This window comes from Rhineura floridana, chromosome 16, assembly GCF_030035675.1.
Source record: "Rhineura floridana isolate rRhiFlo1 chromosome 16, rRhiFlo1.hap2, whole genome shotgun sequence".
Lineage (NCBI taxonomy): Eukaryota > Metazoa > Chordata > Lepidosauria > Squamata > Rhineuridae > Rhineura > Rhineura floridana.
In genome coordinates, this window is record NC_084495.1 from 12,520,934 (window position 1) to 12,527,149 (window position 6,216).

The 6,216-nt window shown below is 46.4% G+C and overlaps 1 protein-coding gene across 1 annotated transcript in view; it reads left to right on the forward strand.

Annotated features, from left to right (window-relative positions):
* GAB3 (GRB2 associated binding protein 3) overlaps positions 1–2,776 on the forward strand; it is a 128,027-nt gene extending 125,251 nt beyond the window's left edge. The window contains exon 11 of the transcript XR_009759334.1: positions 2,533–2,776. The gene's annotated coding sequence lies outside the window, so the exon portion shown is untranslated. The remainder of the gene's footprint in view (positions 1–2,532) is intronic.
* Positions 2,777–6,216: the final 3,440 nt, after the last annotated feature.

Below are 6,216 nucleotides of genomic sequence, written 5' to 3' on the forward strand. Positions count from 1 at the left end.
AAAAATTGGTTCATGCAAACAATGTTTCAGAACAGGAGCCAGTTCATCAGCCCAAGATGTTTTCTGTTGACTTCTGCTCCAGTTAGCTGTTTAGTAATACAATTGCTTCACCACTTCCTGATCTGATATTCACTTCCTTTTTTCCTAGTACAGGGGGGAAAAAACCTTAAAACATTTGGCATGTCCATGAGAGTTAAACTTGGAGAGCCCAGCAAAACGCTTCTGAAAGGGCAAGCACCTTTTTTAAAAAAAATCTGCTGGAACTCCTTAGACTAGACTTCTATGCCTTACGGCACAATCCTATACATGTCTACTCAAAAGCAAGTCCCACTGAATTGAGTGAGCGAGGTCACATCTACACCATACATTTGAAGCACAATATTTCCCCCAAATAATCTGTAGTTTGTTAAATGTGCTGGGAATTGTAGCTCTGTAAGGGGTAAACTAGAGTTCTCAGGATTCCTTGGGAGAGGCCATGTACATTAAATGTGCATTACATTTATTGTGTGGGTATGGCCTTTGTCTGCATAACAACCTGTTACGATGAGTGTCTCACACATCCAGACTAGCCCCAAAGGAAGAGTTTTATAAGGCCCGGTGCCTCCTCATTGGTTTTCCAGGTCAGCTGACCACCTTCAGGCAGACCATAGAGGTCAGCTGACAGCACTTAGGTCAGTACTGCTGCTTAGAGGGTACTCTTGTCCTATACAGCCTGGTCTGAGGGCTTGGTGGAAGATCCAGAGTGCAGGTGGCGTAGGAGGTGAAGGTGCTGATGGAGGGTCCAGTTTAAGACCTTCCTTCCCAGGTAGGAAAAGGCCTGCAATAGTGCAGGGGGGTGAGTCAGTGGATTCTAACAGGAGCTATGCTAATAGCAAAAGGGCTCTTTTTGCTCTTGTGATTGGTGCTAGGCTAGCAGATATGATGGGAAGAGGCCCTCTCTCTAGTTCTTGTGCAGCTGTCAGGTCTCTGCCTGGAGAGCCCCCATTGCGGAAGCCCTCATCAGAAGAGGACCAGGAGGCTCCAGCCTTAGACCCAGCCCTGGGTTAGGCTCCGTTGGGGTGAGGAGCCAGGCTCCTGCAATGAAGCTGAGAAATGGCTGTCTGCACCCAGGGTGAGTTTGGCCTCTGACATTGAGGCTAAACAGGTCCCAAGCCCAAGAGAGGGGCATCACCTTAAATGCCAGTTAGAAACCCAGCCCATCCAGAGAAGTGCCGGATTATAGGTGAGGTCTCCTTGGGAGTAAAGTTCTGGCTGAAATACTTGATAGGAGTCAGCTGAGGTTGAGGGTGTGGTTCCAGCAGCTACAGCTCAAAAACACCAGTGCTAGGCGAGACAAGCTGCTGGAACAACATCTGCATCCCAGCCTTGTACTTGACTTGTTAGCAGATCCCCTGCAGATTATCCTGGGCTTGTCTTGAACTTGCCCTTGCTTTGCCCATGGACTGACTGGAATCTGACCTTGGACTGCTCTTGCTTGGCCCTTTGTTATGGACTCTGCTTATTTGGACCCTGACTCTGGACTGGCCCTGGATACTGCTTTGGTTGCTGCCCATGTTGTTGTTGTTGCTGGCAAGTCTCTTGCTTCCTCAGCAGCCTTGTGAGAACAGGATGGTAGGATGACGGAGTTGTCCAGGCCAGGAAGAAGCAAAAGCATGCTGCATCGGCCCATCTGATTGGCAGGCAGTATGAAGCCTCCAGACTGGGGGCATAAACAGTAAGAGTGTGCCTTTTGTTGTCCTGGGATAGGATGAAGCGCTTTGGGGATGTGGGTGCCTTTGCCACTTGGATTTCCTTATACTCCATGCCAGGCAGGTTTGTAGTATGCAGAAGTCACACCTCTTTATTCGCGCATTTGACACTTGAGAGACATATTTTTATAACTCACTTTAGTTGTGATTGTAACTTGTTTTAAATTGTTTTCAATGTTGTTTTTTACTTTCCTGCCCTGGGACCTTGTGGTGGAGGGCAGGAAATAAATATCATCATCCTGAGTTCAGCATTATTTAGTTCTAAGTGTATGCTTGTTTACACCTGACTGGTTAATGGAACTCAGGATTCTAGTAAAAAGCAAAACAGATCCTGCAGTTCTGAAGTCTGCCTGTCCCTAAAATTGTGGACTGATCTAACTACTAGGATGCATAGCCCTAGGCCCCAGTTCCACCAGGTTGACAAACACACACCAAGTCTGTGTTTTGATTCAATGCTATTGCTGACGGACCCCATCCCTGATGGCAGTGCATAAAGATGGAATTGGTGCTTGCACTTGTTAACAAGTGAAATTTGGCACAATGGTGCAGTTTCAGGTACTGTACATTTCGAGGCTGTGAGCAGCTCTCCGTTTGGGAATGTTGGACATTTCATTGGGTCATCTTTTTTTCATACTCAGGTGTAGGAAGGTGCTGGCTGATGGAGTTGTTGTCCAAAACGTCTAAAGGGCACCTGGTTGGGAAAGGCTGCTTTACAGCAATGTGATTCTTTTTTAGCGCTGCCTCTCCATATAAACTGCTGATTTGTTTCCTGTTTTTCTTCCAGATGCTGCGTCCACAGAAAAGGAGAGAGACTGAGAGCATTTTAAGTGTAGCATTTCAGTGTAAAATGTAGAGTGGAGGTGGGGATATATTTCACTTCTACGTTGGAGGAAAGAGATGCATTTTGCTACGCAGGTGCTAATTGGGTACAAGAAGAGAATGAGGAGATCCGCATGCAAATCATGCATACTATTCAAAGGGGGCAGAAAGAACTGTGGACTATAGCCTTTTTTTAAGAATAAGAGGATGTGATGTTTACTTGTTGTAAACCGCCCAGAGAGCTTCAGCTATGGGGTGGTATATAAATTGAATAAATAAATAAATAAATAAATAAAGATAAAATTATTTAAACTTCAGTTTCATCAATAGAACTCATGGCAGCACACCCAGACAAGGTTTGTTTATTATATTTTTTATCCCACCTTTCCTCTGAGGAGCTCAAGGTGACATCCAAACATGGTTCTCCCCATCCTGATTTTATCCTCACAAGAACCCTGTGAGGTAGGTTAGGCTGAGAGATGGTGACTGGCCCAAGATTGCTCAGTGAGCTTCAAGGCTGAGCAGGGATTTGGACCCTGGTCTCCCAGATCCCAGTCTGACACTCTAACCACTGCACCACACTGGCTGTCTAAAATCCGGGGCAAGGAATATCAGAAGCTGCCTTACATTGAGTCAGACCATTGGTCCATCTAACTCAGTATTGTCTACTCTGACTGGCAGTGGCTATACAGGGTTTCAGACAGAGGCCACTCCTTGGTCTACCTGAAGATGCCACGGATTGAACCTGGGACCTTCTGCATGTGAAATAGATGCTCTGCCACTGAGCTATGGCATTCCTCAGCTTGTAGCGCATCTGTTTTGCAGCCAAAAGGTCCCAGGTTCGATCACAGACACCTCCATGTGGGGCTGAGAATCAGGCCTGTAGCCAGCCTAAAAGTTCAGGAGAACACACACAAAAAGTAGCCGGGCCAGAGCATGTTTCTGTAATAAATTTAAATATTTATTTATGAAAAAATACGGGGGGCAGAAACCCTATAGGGAGGCTAGGGCCCCTCACCCTCACCACCACCACAGCTGTGGGCCTGTTGAGAGTGTTCCCTGCTGGCAACCCTGGAGAGATGCTGCCAGTCCGTGTAGACCAAGCATGGGGATCCTTTGGCTCTCTAATGTTGCTGAACTACAACTTCCACCAGCCCCAGCAATGGAAATAGCAAACATAGGACTTCCCAATCTGGACTGGGGCTATATCAGGGGTCAAAGGGTTGTGCCCCGCAACCTACCACACCAGGGCCAGGCTCCTCAAACCTGCAATTTAAGCATAACATAAGAAGCCCCCTGCCGGATCAGGCCAGTGGCCCATCTAGTCCAGCATCCTGTTTTCACAGTGGCCAACCAGATGCCTATGGGAAGCCCACAAGCAGGATCTGGCAATGCTGTGCAAAATGTGCATCATACACTCAAATTAGCAAGTACTGTATGTATTCCTTGAAGCGCTGTCTCTCCATTTGCTGGGGAGAGGGAGCAACTGTGTACTGTACTTGGCTCAGATCTTTCCACTAGCAACTTTTTATTTCTTTCTTGTATACATGAGTCTGGAAAGATAAGACCCCTATCATAATCTCCCTGAACACAGCTTCAGAACAGGGCCAATTTGTGGGGCTATTGATATACCACCTGTTGAACATCCTCCATAGATAATGCTCAGAGGAGCTTAAATTTCAATTGGCTGAGTGAAACACACATCAAGTGATGACTGGCCCAGTTCACAATCAAGTGACAACTGACATGTCTCATCCATTGTACTTGTTGGATTGTCGTGAGCCATGCAGGGAGGGGGCGGATGAGGGCAAAACAGATGAGGGCAAAACAGATGATGAGGACTTGGACTGGGAACCTGGAGAGGGGGCATGCAGTGGGGTGGACTCACAGGGTGCCCCAACCCCCATCTTTGACGGCTACAGACCCTCAGCTCCTGATCCCCCTGTAGAAACACAACGTGGCCTGTCGGATGCTCTTCAGTTGGACACATCCCTGCCTCCCATGCCAGAGACTTAGCCTTGCACATCAGACATTTCCCAGCTGAGAGCTGCCCAGCTTCCCACACCCAAACTGACAGCCCCCCCTCATTGGAGGGGGATGCTGAGATCAAACCACCTTTGCCCTGCACTCAGAGGTGCTTGAGGCAGGAAGTTCAACAGACAGAGCTGAGGTGGAGTCTTTGTCTGCGCACACGATCCAAGCCTACTTAAGCTGACGGAGGGGGGGGGACCCGGTTGCTGAGTCAATGTCTTAGAGTCGCAAAGTTATGCTTAGTGCTAGAGCACAGCTGAGTTCCTAGAAAGACGCTAGGTTAATGAGGCGAACTGCATTGGATGTATCTATTACTTTTATAAAAATAGAAAAAGCCACAGCCGAGTCTGAGTCTGCATCCCTCGACTTTGGGTAGGACATGGATAAACCAACAACCTATGACGGATGGAACCTCATAGTTGTTAACACCACAATTGGAACGTCCGTACCATGTTGCATCATCTCAAACACAATGCCTTTCAACAGAGTTAGTCAGTTCATACAGTCAGCTGCCAGGTAGCCATTATACAGTAGAGTAAATCAAGTGATGTACATATATATGTGAGCTAACCTTTCGAGTGCAACTGTCAGAGAAGCAGTGTTTAAACATGTTAACATACCCGCCTTTTGATCCAGGTCTGGGCAGTGCTTGGAATGAACTTGTTTGGTTTAACCAAGTCCCACGAATTAGTTCAAAAATCCCTGAACTGCACCTGAAAGTAGCTCCCATAATTGCTGGGTGAACTGAAGGTGAATTAAGTTTATTTGGGGGTTGAACTTTGAATAATTTCTAGTTCATCTTCAGCTTCATTCCCTTACATGTGTTTTTACACTTTATAGACCCATTGAGCCTTTAAGCTTCAAGATTGTAAGTGTTGGGGAAAACAAATTAAACAATTCAAATTCCGTGATGTGTGTGTGTGTTTTGATGTCTTAAGTATATTTTTCACTTCCGCACAGCTGCTTATAACACTCTGAATGCTGGGGAACAATTGGCAGAGGATCATTTGGATGAACTTGAACTGAACTGTGAATTGAATGGAAACCAAACTGGTTCATTTTGTAAAGGGACGAACAGGAAGTGGAAGGAGTTCTGTTTTGGACAAGTTGAACTTGAACTAGAACAACTTCCTTTTAAAAGTTAACTTTCCAAACTCTGGATCTCGGTAGACAATGTAAACACGGAACAGCCTCCATGGTTTCCCCCCCTCGTCCAACTAGTCCCATATTGTGCAAAATACTCTATCATTTGGCCATTTCCAGAGGAAATTGAGCATTTCCAGACTTTGTATGTAACATGCCCTGCAAGAACTCATTCTTTTCCTTCCTTCTCTGTCTCTGTTGCTACCAGCAATCGTTCTGCCAATCCCAAAGTGTTCATTTATTTGCTACATTCATGTCACACTTTTCCTCCAAGGAGCTCAAGGTGGCTTATATGGTTCCCCCCCCCTATTTTATCCTCACAACAATCTTGTGAGGCAGGTTTGGCTGAGAGCTAGTGAATGGCTCAAGGCCACCCAGGGAGGTTCATGGCTGATTGGGAATTGGGACCCTTGATGCTCCAGTCCTAGTTCCAACAGCCTAACCACTATACCATCCTGGCTGTCTTCCATAAAAT